The 13,311-nt window shown below is 60.3% G+C and overlaps 1 long non-coding RNA gene and 1 pseudogene across 1 annotated transcript; one reads left to right on the top strand and one right to left on the bottom strand.

The window, feature by feature from the left end:
• Positions 1-2,264: 2,264 nt before the first annotated feature.
• Positions 2,265-3,096, top strand: LOC129145400 (uncharacterized). The gene is made up of 3 exons (XR_008550934.1): positions 2,265-2,400; positions 2,624-2,830; positions 2,996-3,096. It is a non-coding gene; the product is annotated as an uncharacterized LOC129145400 (long non-coding RNA).
• A 278-nt stretch (positions 3,097-3,374) lies between these two features.
• On the bottom strand, positions 3,375-12,865 carry LOC119239492 (SH2B adapter protein 1-like; annotated as a pseudogene).
• Between the last annotated feature and the right edge of the window lie 446 nt (positions 12,866-13,311).

Raw genomic sequence — 13,311 nt, 5'->3', positions numbered from 1 at the left:
GCCATCAACAAGGGATTTAGTGTCCAGGCCCTGTGATCAAAGCCAGGACTGACTGCCCTCTCTCCCTAAAACTCCCCCCCATCATCGCTCTACTGAGCCTCTGAGAACATGGCCTTCAGGGGTTCCCCCATCCCCGACAGGGAATCCCCCCCCCCTACAAGAAAATGGGATACCCAGGCAGCTGGGTAACCCAAGAGGCTACAGAATGTGCTGATGGCAGAGAGGGAGAGATGTCTCAGGATGGGGTAGGGTCCCCCAAGTCATGTATTGAGGGTCACCTCACCCCACACTGTGCCTCTTTAGCCCAGGGTTTACAGAGGTGGTGTGTGGTTTGCAATGCACTCTGGTCCCGAGTATCTGTCAAGGGTACAGAGGTGTGCAGTTGTGTGCTCAACCCACTGGAAGAGACAAGCGGAAGGGCACAAGGAGAGGGGCCTGGGGGCACTGGATAAGGCAGAGGCTGCAGCCCCAAGGAATGGGCTCAGCAGGTCTAGGGGAAAGGACAGAACAGAGCCAGAGCCTGGGGGAGCAGAGGGGGCTGCAGGGTTAGAGGAGGGGGTCTGAGGTGCAGTGGGAAAAGGGGTAGCCCAGAGGTGGGGGGGAGCAGCCAGGGGGTGGGGACGGGGCCAGGGCTGGGTGCAAAGCCACAAGTTGTTGCTGAGCGGCTGGCCTTGGCGTCAGCTTCCTCAGAGAAGCAGCTGCTCTGAGCCCCCCACCCCCGGCCCCACCCCTGCTTGGGGATGAGGGCCTTTTGGTTCCTATCAGGGCAGCTGCTGGAGGAGCAGACAGGGTAGACAGGGTGTGGGTAGGGGAGGCAAGGAGGGCAGAGAGGCTCATGGAGAATCCTGGGAAAGGTCAGTGAGGGGAAGCACATTTGACCCTGTCCTCCAGCCCTAACTCCATCTCGGCCTGCTCCCTGAATGATGAGGCCACGGACCTCGGAAAGGGCCTGGAGGCTGCTTGCTATTCTCGTGCTCAAGTTCCTCAGTAGAGAGAGACACAGAAGACGGCAGGCAAAAGAAAGGGAAACCCCACTTGTGGGGAGTGGGTAGGTCAACAGGGATGGGGTGGCTGGCACTTAAGGAGTCAGCTCCCCTCATACTCACCCCTTCTACTCCCTGAGCTTGGGGAGGGGCAGCCTCCAGGGTGAGTTAAGGACACGGTGCTCCTCCCTCCCTCCCTTCCCCCCCTTTACAGGGTTCCCAACCCCTCCCCTGAAGCAGAATCCTGCTGTGACCCATTAGTGGGAGGGGGGGTCAGACAATGGGATGTGTCCAGGTCATACCAACAGGCAACTCCACCTGGTCTAGCACCCACCTTCTCTGGCCAGAGCCAGGCAGAGCATGTGCCAAGCTTTGGGGGCTGGCTGGCTTCTCCCCACCACCACCTGGAGGAGTGACAGGGGCACTGTCTTAAAGGAGCAGGAATGCCCATACATGGAGGAGAGACTGCAGAGATCACAGCTTCAAGGAAGTTGCGAGCAAGAGACCCAGGAAAAGGAGGCTTTACAGGCCACTGCTGCCAGCAGGGCCCTTTAAGGTTCTCCATCTCTACCACCCCCAACTTCCCAGAGGGGGACTGAAGCCAGAGAGGAAGGGCCCCAGCCAAGGCTGCCAAAGAATCGCCATCGGGGATGAAGGCTGCCTAATGAAAGCTGACTATCTCCCACCCAGGGTCTCTAAGCTCTAAGTTCAGAGCTGGAAGATTTTCTTCTCTCCTATGAGGGCTGTGTGGGAGCCACGTTCTGAAGGACATCAATGCAGAGCCAGGCCAGTCCCTGGCCAATTTCAAACTTCAGTTCAACCACCCATTGAGAAAGACTTAGAAGGAAAGTCTCTTAGGTGTCTCTAGCCAAGACATGCCAAATCTTTGGTGGGGTAGGGGGTATCCCTGTATACCTCTCCCAACCCATCTTCAGAAGGCAGGTCCCTGAAAGCTGGCAAGCTGGCAGGGTTTCAGGGAAGGGGGAAGCCTCACAGCACCAGGAACTGCCAGAGGAGGAGGATCAGTTCCTGCTAACTGGGGAGTGGGGGTGTGTGAGTCAGGAGGGAGACAGATATCACAGCCTTTACTGCCCTCACTTTAAGAACGCAGCACCCAGATCCCCAAACCATTCCTCCCTTTTCAAGGCCAACTCTATCCCCAGATTCCAGAGGCCCAGGTTTAGGGGAGCCCCAGGGATCATCTAAAACAGGGAGAGCCAGCAGACTCCCCCACTCTACCTCAGCCTGGGTGGCCTGTGAGCCCAGTTGCCTCCTGTCCATCTCCCAATAGGACACAAAGCCCAGAATAGCAAGGTCGTAAGCGTGGGTAGGGCCTCCTGGAAGTGGGGGCAGAGGCTGGGGGGCACCTGGGAAGGAAAGCAAAAGGCAGGATGGTAAGAGGCAGAGCTGGATGGAGGTGAGCGGGCCAAGCAGTTTAAGTAGGATTCTGCAGTACCCCATCCCTCCTAGTTGGTGCCCACCACCCCAGAGCTGGGAAGTCCAGGGGTGCCCTCTGTTGGAGAGCAAAATCACAGTTCAGTTCAGAGGGTGGAGCCTGGGTTTAATGGAGGGCCCTGAGGAGGCGAGGAGCGCTGCCACTCAAATGCCCACAGGGGCCAAGAAGTCATGTGACTTTTTAGGTGGGTGGAAAGAGGGCAAGGTGGAAGATGAACTCCGTGAGGCTGGATCTTCTGATTTCAAGAGAAGCCGGCAATCTGTGAACTCCAGTGGAAACATCACCCAGGCCAGGCCAATCACGTCAGCAGCTCTGACCCAGATGTGACTCCCGTTTCACAGATCTGTCCCCACACGGTATCCTGAGTCGGGGAATGCTACAACTTGCCCAGGTAACAGAGTAAATAACAGGCAAAGCCAGGTGCTCTTTGCCTTCATCCTCCCTCCTTCCCCGCTGGGCCTGAGGGGCTGTCAGCCTGCCCTGGGCCCTCTCCCCACACAGACGCCATGGCCCTGCCGCCCAATCCCGGCGGTCTCCCTGCCTGCTTTCTCCCTAGGGTAGGAAGCCTTAACCAGAGACTCCACAGCAGGAAAGGCCCCTGAAGACTGGCAACCCCGCTGTTCACCATCCTGTCCCATTAAGGGAAGTTGCCCAGAGACCCCAGAAGAGGGGTCCGGCTCTGCACTTACGGCTCGACCACCACCACAGCCCGTGAGGAGAGCGGGGGGAAGCACAAGGCTGGAGAGCAACAGGGACTCGACCTGACCCTGCTTCCCAGCCTCGTAGCTCTGGCGCTGACAACACTGAGTGGGCTGCTTTCCTGACCCGCCTGGCCCAGGCCCCACCGCAAACACTGGCCACAGCCATCACGATGGAACTGAGATAAATCCTTTTAGTTATGCGTCTCCATTTTGTTTAAAACAACCAACCACCACCTTAATATAACTGACAGCCCTTCCCCTGCACCCTTCCTTGGGCTGGGGAGGGGTGGTTAATGGGGAAATGGCCCCCAGGGGTGGGGCTGACCATAGAGCCCCTCAGGGAGGTAATGGAGGCCGAATCCCCTGCCGAGGGGACAGGGCACCTGTAGTGTATGAACTGGGGAGTTAACAGGGCTCGTCAACCTTTTCTTGTACCATCATACATGCCCTTGGCCTTCAAGGGTCAGGAAGCATGTGGGAGGGGATTCCTACTGCTCCTCTTTGTCCTTACCCAGTCCCAATCTCACCAACCGAGGGCTGGAGAGCAAGAAGAGTGGAGAAAGAGTGGGATGGGGTGCCTCACACGAAGGAGTACTGGTTACTAATGGCTCTGGGATGGCCCCCTTCTTCTCCATCGCCCCCTAGTGGCAACTGCTGGAGCTGCACCATCAGGGTCACCCCAGGATCCCCACCAGATCCAGAGACTCCCTGGCCCTCCGTGCCAGGTGCTATGGCCTCTTCCAATTCAACCACGGGGACCAGCTCAACCACGGGGACCAGCTCTTCCTGGACCCCTCCACTGCCCGCTTTCTCTTTCTCTTGCCTCTCTTTGGCTGCTGCGGCGGTTGCTGCCGCCACTTCTGGCGCCCCCGACGCCTCTTCTGCCCCAGGTTGTGGGGGATCTGTCCATGAAGGGGGTTCAGGGGGCTGGGGTAGGTCATGGGAGGTGTTCGGTTCTAGACAGGAATGGTAAGAAGACAGACTGATTGTGGATGGAGGCAAGCTCCTGCAGCGGCCTTCCCTTCGCTCATCCCCCCAGGAGCCATGTGCTATCTCCCCCACGTCCCATCTCCCGACAACCCCCCATCCATGGAAGATGGATCATGGGCAGCAGGGAGAGGAGGACCACACTTACACACAGTCACTCGCTCCGAAGGGCATGAGGGTGGAGGAGGCATCGGGGTAGCATCGATCTCCCTCGCACACCCTGCATGGCTCCCGGCCTGCTCCCGGCCTGGGGGGGAGGGGCAATGTGGGGACAGATGGGACGTTGGGTGGGGAAAAGGGAGAGATCAGACAGGGACATCAGACATGGGGGGGAGGAAGGGGATCAGCCCGAGTGTCCCCAAGAAGGGCAGGCCAAAGGCAAGGTGTGAAGAAGGGCAAAGACAAGGCGGGAGGATGGGCCTAGGAGACAGACAAATGATGGCACAGAGGAGCTGGATGGAATGGGGATGACCCGCCCGACTTAGCTTCCTCCCTGGCTCCCACAGGAGCCCTCTGCCTGCCTACATCCTCTCAGTGTGCTTCTTCCCTCCAAAACCCCAACACTCTGGGGCCTTCTCCACCCTGCTCCCCTAACAGCACTTTCCTCCTCACAGCCCCCCACCCCATCTTTCTGGCACACACACCTCCTCACTTCTTGGGTGCACGGGCACCTCCTCCCCTGCAGACCTGCTCTGCTCACCCTGCTGTCGCTGGGAGGATACGACATAGCTGACAAGGGACGTCACTGGGGCCTCCAGACTCCAGAGGGATGGGGTGCACCCGGAAATGCTCGAGCATATCGAAAATGGACTGGAACCACAGGTGCCTGGACCCGGCACTGACCCTCCTCATTCAGCGACAAATGCAGGTGCTGAGGGTAGGAGGAGCCAGGTGAAGCGGGAGTCTAAGCCCCTGCCAGTTACAGAGCGCTCTCCCCGACAGCAGTGTGCCCGCGCCGCCTGCAAGCTCGCTGCATGGAACACAGCCTTGTTCTAGTCACTCACCTTAGCCTTGCCCTGGAAGTTGAAAGTGAGGACATACGTGCCCCTCCTTGTCTCACTCTGTCGTACCAGGAAGACACCGTGGGAGCCGGCACCTCCCGCCAGCACTAGCTGGGCAGCCTTGAGTCGAGAGAGCATCCCGTGGAACCAAGGATACCCTGAGAGGGGCTGGTCCCCCTCACCCTCTCCGACTCCCCCTGGAACAGGAATGACCCTTCAGGAAGGAGAGAGGAGGGAAACTGGGATCAGGGATGCCTCCCCCATCCTGGGGGAAGAAAAGTCTTGCTTTCCCCTCGTGTGTCACTCCCACCCTACTACCCCCGCCCCCCAGGCAAGTGCCTCAGGAGGCCAAGATAGCTTCAGGGAGTCAGGCAGCTGGGCCTGGAGGCAGACACACACTCACAACTCTGGTACCTGTGGCTGTCTCCGGAGTGTCCAGGGGTGGGTAAGGGGCTGAGAGGGGATGAACCGCCCCTGCTGGGGGTCCCTCTTCAATGGGCATTCGGGGGGGCAACTCTGGGGGAGTAGTTCCATTGAGTCAAAATGGGAGGCAGCAATAGAGGCAGAACTGGGGGAGATGGATGCCGAGGGGCGGTCTGAGAGGCCACCATATGCTCCTGGGGGGGGAAAAAAAAAAAACCGGGAGTGAGCAGAGTTGAGAACTCCAGAAGCTCCCTTTGGCAGGACTGTTCTGCCTGGGTACACGTCACACCAGCAGCCGACCAGCAGCGCCCCCCCAGGCTGGTGCCTGGGTCCTTCTTTAGGTTTTATTGACCCCTGATGGGTTTATTGATGACTAACTTAGATTTCCTGCAGTGCTGAGGGAACTGCAGTCACTGCAGAGGAGTCCTCGCCTCAAACGCGCCTATGCCTTCTCTGCATCACTAGCTGAACTTACAGCTATTGTTGCAGAAGTGGGGGTAGAATCCCACATGCATTTTCACTTTACAAATAGGTCCTTTTCCTGCCTACAGCACAATGCCCTCAACTCTTGGGGCTAGAAATCCTAGGAATCCCAACTCAACTGACTTGACCTTCAGTCAACCTGTATTCATGTATCCCCTGCTTGAGCCCAGTCATCCCATATGATTTTTCCAAATCTGGGCTCTCCCCATCTCACGTCTCTGTTCTTGACGGCTGCTCGTGCAAGCCACACTCTTTTCTCTCATCTCCCTGTGTAGCCTGACTCCACCAGGGTCCTACCCCTCTGAGCCCCCAAGGCCTCTATGCCCGAGTTCCTCTTTCCACTTGGATGTCTTGTGAGCCCATGGAGGGCACAGAGCTCATCTCAGGCATCTCTGTGTTCCCCACCCTGCCCAACGCAGGGCAAGGCATGTGCGAGGGTATTCCTGAGTGTCTGCTGACTGGCAGTCCAGGCCTACAGGTATGGTCAGTGCTCAGAGCTAAGTAGAGAAAGCACAGAGAACAGCCGCTCGGCTATCAGGCTGGCGTAGCCCGTCTTTGTCAGTGACTCTCAGGTGACCCAAAAAAAGCCACGTCCACCCCTTTACCACCACAAGGTCTTAGCAGCCTGAGAAACAAGGAGATTGGAACTTATAATGTTCATTTTAGCGCTCAGATTCTCTAATTCATTTGTTCATTCACTGAATACAGCCTGCATGCTATGAAGCTGAATTACTGTGAAGCTGAACCAGAGGATCAGGAAGAAAAGGTATAGTCGAGTCTTGTAATGTGAGCTGCGAGTTTATGTGGTGAGCAGGACATGCATGTGTTTAGTCAGCTGAGAAATACTGGCACAAATGCAGGCAGACACAGTTTAAGAGCAAAACAAAGACATCTATAAAATGTTCTGGAAGCTTGGAGAAATGTCTAGCCAGAGTGGTGGCCCGTACAAGACTTATGGGAAAGTGGGTCAGGCTGGGCACAGACGGGTGGACAGGAGTTTGCTTAGGACTCAGATGATGGTGGTGGTGATCTGATGGTTCTAACTGGCTTCCTATGTTCAGGAACAAAAGATAAAACATTGGGGGATGGAAGTGGGAGTAGGCAGCTGAGAAGCAGGACTGGGGTGCCCTGGAAGTCTGGACAGAGGGCCTGGGCCTAACAGAGGGGCTTGTACAAAGGCGCCACCCTACCCTGTGACAGACGGTCGTTGCTCTCGCTGGGGCCCAGCAGCAGATCCTGGCTGGGCAGACTCTCTGAGTGATTGAGGCAAGGCGGCTCCAGGTTGTCTGTGTTCTCCCTCGTAAGAAATGAGGTCCCAGGGGCCAGAGGGAGGGTCATGGGACGAGGACTGGTAGCAGGGCAAGGTCTGCACAAACAGAAAAATGGTGCTGGGAGGCAAGTCACCAGGTGAGAGGCACAAAGCTGCTCCCCACACCCGCCCCCAGCATCTCTCACAGCCAGAAGTCAAGTTCCTCACCCTGGGCTCAGGCATTCTTGGATGTCAGACACCCAGGCCTTTACATGTAGAGCGTCAGCCGTCTCCAGGATATATTCTGAAGGGCCTTCCACCTACAGGAACAAGAGGAGGTTCAAAGGCCACTTCTGGGTCCTGAGACCTTCATCTTCCCCCAACAACCAGAGCATCCTCCTGCTCTTCCTTCCTCCCAGAAAAGCCGTGGCCCTCAGGGACACACTCTCAGGGTACCTGACACCTACACTTTCTTCCACCAATGCCCCCTGTTTGTTTGCTAACAGCTTTCTCCCCAACACAAGTGCCCCAAGAGGGCAGGGGGACAGGGCTCCTACCTTAACCACAAATGTGTTCTCTCGGTCAGGCATCTCCAGGGCCGTGGCTGTCCGCACATCAGTGATAGTAGAGCAGGGGATGCTAAGTCGCTGCCGGGACGCCTAGGTTGGGAGGGAGCGAAGGGCAGGTATTTGGTGCACAGAAACCATCCTTCCTTCTACACCCTAGTTAGACTAAAGCAAATGACTATTTTTTTAGTCCTTGCCCACAGCTACTACCCAAAGCCAGGAGTAAGCTTTAAAAACAGTACACAGAGCCATGTGCAAGGGCGGGCAAGCCTCCCGGCCTATCTGCAGGCCCAGCCACCACTCTGGTGGCTCAGTCACTCGCTCCCCACCCCCCCACCGGACCTCACCTTGGGTGGTACAAAGAACTCCAGGCGACTCCTCCTCCTCCTCCTCCTCCTTCTCTCCGAAGCAGCAAGCGACACTTCTGCCACTGAGGCTGCCCTCCTCCCCCTGAGGTAGGCCCAGCTGCCCCTCCCCCCGGCCCACTCCAGCTGGGTCAGGGGCTGCCTCTTCAGCCCCCATGAAACTCAGCAGCTCTTCCCTCTGCACCATCCCTGCTGCATCCTTCAAGGTCCCCCCACCCCGACTGAGTCTCAGCCTCTCAAAACGGTGAGTCCATCTGTCCCCAGGGGAGGTTCCATCACTAACCAGTCCCCTGCCAATGGTCCCAGCCCCACCAGAGGAGTTGGAGTTGCTGTTTCCACCTAAGACTGGGGGGCCTGTCGAGGTCTCTAGGGGCCCAGCTGGGGAAGGAGGGTCAACAGCCCCCCGCCACTGCAGGATGCCACGGACTGAACCACGGACGGAGCGACCCACTGAACGGAGGGAGAAGCGTTTCTTTAGCTTCGGCTTTGAGGAGGTCGTAGAAGAGGAAGAGACCGAGGAAGGGAGGGGGCCGGCCAGGTCCTCAGATGATCGAGAAGGGCCCAGCACAGCCAGGGCCCGCCCACCCTGCAGCTCTCAAGGGACAGGTCATGTGGCGGGATCTCCACACCAGGACTCAGGGGAGCCAGGATGGGTGGTGAGAGGGAGCCAGAGGCCCGGGCCACCTCGGCTTCAAAGTGCTGCAGGAAGAGCTCAGCAAAACGGCGGGAAAAGGCGGCCTCAGCGCCTGGCCCTGCATACTGGGGGTGGGAGGCCAGGTAGAGGCGAAAATGGCAGGCGAAGTCCAGGGCAGCAGCCCGGGCATGGGACTTGCAGAACTCCCGCCAACTAGGAGGAGGGGGCGGTGGCAAGGGGGGAGGGGAAGGGGAGGCCCCACCCTCTGGGGAAGGGGCACCATTCATGATGGTCCCCAGGAGGTGGAGAGAGGGAGCCTATGTGGAGGGGCAGCAAAGAGGGAAGCGGCCAGAAGACACGGGGTGAGCGGCAGCAGCTGCAGAAGGAAGAGAGGCACATACAGAGTCACTGCTGAGGTGGCGCTGGGGGCTCAGCCCCACCCCGAGCCCGACTCCGTACTCTGCTCTGGAGTCTTCAGAGAGCCCAGGGAAGGACATCAAACTCCCTCCCTCCCAGGTCCTCACACCCCACACACCCCAGTCAAGCAGCTCCCCCTGTCTAGCCTGCGCTATCCTGCTGCTTCCCAGCCCACTGTCCCTGGCGTTGGTTCCAGGAGCAACGTGGAGCACCTTCCTCTAAAAAGAAATCTCTTTCACCGCACCTCGCTTCTGTACAATGACTCCTTACATGTTTCCCATGTGCTGCTCTTACCTTTCCAAGTGAGAGGACTTAGTAACCTCTACAACAGATAAGACTGAAGCTCAGAAAACTCTCAGAACTCCAAGTCTACTGTTTTTCCCATTGCAGAGTCCTTGTCCCCAGGGACTGGCTGGACCAGCCTCAGTCATGGTCCCACTGGCCTCTCACTGCCTGGCTCAGGGAGCCCTCAGGGGAGCTTGGCCTGCAGAGCTGACAGATCCTGCCTCGTGCACCCTGAGGGCCAGCTCTGAGGAGGGAGGTTACTCATTAAGGAGGATGATGGATGAATGATGGATTAAAACAGCAATTGTCTTGAAAGCCGACCCCAGGATCTAGCACCCAAGCGCTGTGTGAAGGAAAATGGCCTTCTTGGAATGCCACTTGGAATGGCCACAGCCCACTTCTTTGGTGCCCTTCAGGCTGGGGCCAGAGACACCAGCATCAGATAAGGAAAGACTGTGGGTTGGATCAGGGCAAGTCTTTGATGGCCACAAAGTAAAAATCAACAACAGGGAGCTGGGACCCTAGGACTTATCACCATCTCCCTCCTCTCTTGCTGGGGAGTGTGCCCTAAAGGCTGGTTAGTACGGTAATTAAGGCCATAGGTTCTGGAGTCAGACTTAGGAAGAATTTCCAGCTCTGCCACCTATTAGCAGTGTGATCCTGAACAAATGATATGTCCCTCCTGAGCTTCGGTTTTCATATCTACAAAACAAAGCTAACAATCCCTAACCCATAGAATTGTTGGGAGAACTAAATGGAACACGTCAGCACTTGACACAAAGTAAGCACACAATAAGTGACCGCCATTATGACTATCTTTACGGGTTCCAATTTTCTAACAGAGAAAGCCTTCCCAAGGTGGAGGAGCTGGGCATGTGGCTAGCCCACAGCTTTTCCCCATATTACACTGGAAGATGACTGGCTCCAAGACTGGGGTGAGGGCAGCTCAGGAAAATCGTCCTAAATCCTCAAAGACCTCAGACTCCAGCTCAGACTCACAGTCATCCACCCCTCCCCCTCCTCCTGCCCTAAGCCCTACACACTTAGATGGCTCCAATCACAGGAACCACTCCAAGCCAACGAGAAAAAACCAGGAGGTGCAAGAATCATGGAGCACAGGGGAACCGAGCCAAGAGGTGCAGACACAGCAGAGACCAATCTCCAGGCAGAGGCCACCTCAGCTCACGCCGCCCACCCAACCCTCTGCACCACAGGCAGACCCAGCCCCTTCAGGCCCGCTGACCCTGCGGCTCCTGAGCTGGTGACTCAGTTTCTCTTCTGCCAGGCAGGACTCAGACACATTTTCCCGGTGCACCTGCCTCTTGGCTCAGTTCTGATATTTCCCGAAGGGCGGGTGGTGGAGTGTGCAGGCTCCGCTCCCGGCTCGGACCCCCCCAGCCCGCTGGTCCATCCACTCCGACCCGACCCTACTCCCTGGACACCCTCTACCCGCCCATTCTCCCGGGCCACAGCCTCCTCGGGATCAGCCCTGCCGGCTGCACTCTCGAGGGCCGGGCTTCCCTCCCAAGGCCCGGGCCCGGGGAGCGGGGCGGCGGGAGTCCCTTCCCCGTCGGCCGGGATGGGGAGCGAGTGTGAGGCGCCCGCCGGGGGCTGGGGTGCAGGGGTGGCCCCGCCTGCGCGGCCCCCCGCGCCTCTGGGGACAGGGCCGCCCCCCGCGCCCCTGCGGCGTCCGCTGGGCTGGGGTGCAGGGACCCCTCTGATGCCGGCCTCGGGCGGTGCGAACGGCCCGGGGCGGCTCCGCGGCAGGGCGGCTCCCCGGGGCCTCCCCGCGGGCTCAGGGGCGGGGGCAGGCGCGCGGCCCTGCCCAGCACCGGGGTGGAGGCGCAGGAGCCCGCGGCGCTGGTTGGGGGTCCGGAGGGTCCGCGGCCCCGCGGGCGGTGACAGGCCGGGGGGAGAGAGGGCGCCGTGGCCGCCGCGTGCCGGCCGTGTCCGCGCGTGTCCCCCGGGGAGACCAGCGCAGACCCGCGGGTGCCCACGGAGGAAACACCCAGAAAGAGCTTTGCGCGGAAGCTGGTGAGGGGCCCCAGAGAAAAGAAGCCGCTTCCCGCCCGGGAGGGGCGCCGGCGTCCGGCTCTCGCCTCAGTGAAATCCGCCCCTGGAAACTGGGGTCTCGTTTCACCCGTTCAGCCACCCCGCTGGCGTCTCCTGAGCACCCACTGTGTGCGCAGCCAGGGGCGGGGAACTGGGCGAGAGGGAGGAGCTGGACCGCGTGGTTACGACACTGGGCTCCGGCCTGGGCGCGTCCAGCTCAATAGTCCAGCGCAGCATTTCTGGGGGACCCAGTGTGCACGGAGACCTAGATGGTGTCCGCGGCCCTGGGAGGAAGCGTCTGTGCGTTGTCCCTCCCCTTCGGCGACTCTCGGGTGGATGCCGGGGGAACTTGCATTCAGGTGCGGGGGGGGGGGCTTCGGGAGGACCTACTGTGTGCCAATGGCCGGGCGCAGGAAAGCACCGGAGCGCTTGGTTTCTGACGTGGAGGCCCCCAGGGCGGGTGCTGTGGATGCTCCGTGCACCCGGCCACCCCAGGACTCGTTCTTCCTGAGGACCCCCGTGTGCTGCAGCCCGGTGCCATCCAGAGCGCAGGGGAGCTTCAGACCCCACAATTATTCCTCACCCACTGGGCGCCAGGCCAGGCCAGGGCTTTCCCCACTTACTCATTTCCCGGATGTTTTCTGAGGCCCCACTGGGTGCCAGGGCCGGTGCGGGGGACGCCAGACCAGAAGCCAAGAGTCCGACAGTCCGTGGTTCCTTCGCAGGGCGGAGCCGAGCCGAGCCGAGGGCCTCGCGGGTCTGGGCTCCTCCTCCAGCCGGACACCGCAGATCCCTTGGCTTAACTTATTTTCAAATAACTCACCCTGTGGGGAAGACGCGGCGGCTGTTTGGGAGATGGTTTTTCTCAGACGCGCAAATGAAGGCGCTGACCAGTGAGGCGAGGTCGGGGGAGAGGGAGGGGGGGGGGTGGGGGGGCGGCGGGCAGGGGTAGTGGGGGGAGGGAAGGGGCAGGGGGGCGGGGGGGCTCAGAATGATGAAGCCGCTGAAGCCCAGAGGGCGCCGAGGCCCGGCGGGGTGGGGGGCGGCGGACCCACGTGCAGTCACCCCGCGGCAGGAAACAGGGGCCCAGGGAAGGGCCCAGGGAAGGCCCCGGCGCCGGCCCGGGGTCAGCGGCTGCGGGTGTCGGGGCGCAGCTGAAGGGGGGGCTGAGGGACGCACCTCGTGTGCGCTTCAGGGCGGCTCCTTGAGAACGTCGCCAGCACCGGCTCTCCCGGCGCCGCCGCCCTCAGAGGCCAAGCCCGGCGCGAGGGGCGGCCGGACGCGCCACGCGGACGCGGCCCTTTTCTCCCCCGCGCAGGCGCAGCTTCTCCTTCGCGCGCGCGGAGGAATCTCCAACTCCAGGCCGGGTAGCGGCGGCGGCGGTCACATGGCACCCGCGCCCAGCGCACGTGACAGGGGCCCGTGTGGCTCCCGCCCCACACAGTTTGGTCACGTGCCTGCGACCCGCGGCGCCAGGTCTCGGTCACGTGGCACCCGCTTCGGGACACGTGGCCGCCGCGTCCCCTCCAGGCAGGGCTGGGGGGGGGGGGTCAGGGCGGGCGGCGTCCGCCGCGGGGCCTCCAGGCTGCGCCCGCGGCCGCTGTGGGAACCTGCCCCGCGCCGGGAAGCGTGGGAAGCAGAGTCGGGCTCCGCTCCTCGCTGGCTCCCCGTCCCCTCAGCCCTTCCCCTGCCCCCCCTCCCGGGCCCCG

This window comes from Talpa occidentalis, unplaced genomic scaffold, assembly GCF_014898055.3.
Source record: "Talpa occidentalis isolate TD23 unplaced genomic scaffold, MPIMG_talOcc4v2.1 talOcc4.11, whole genome shotgun sequence".
Taxonomy (NCBI): Eukaryota; Metazoa; Chordata; class Mammalia; order Eulipotyphla; family Talpidae; genus Talpa; species Talpa occidentalis.
This window is presented reverse-complemented; position numbering and strand designations above follow the sequence as displayed.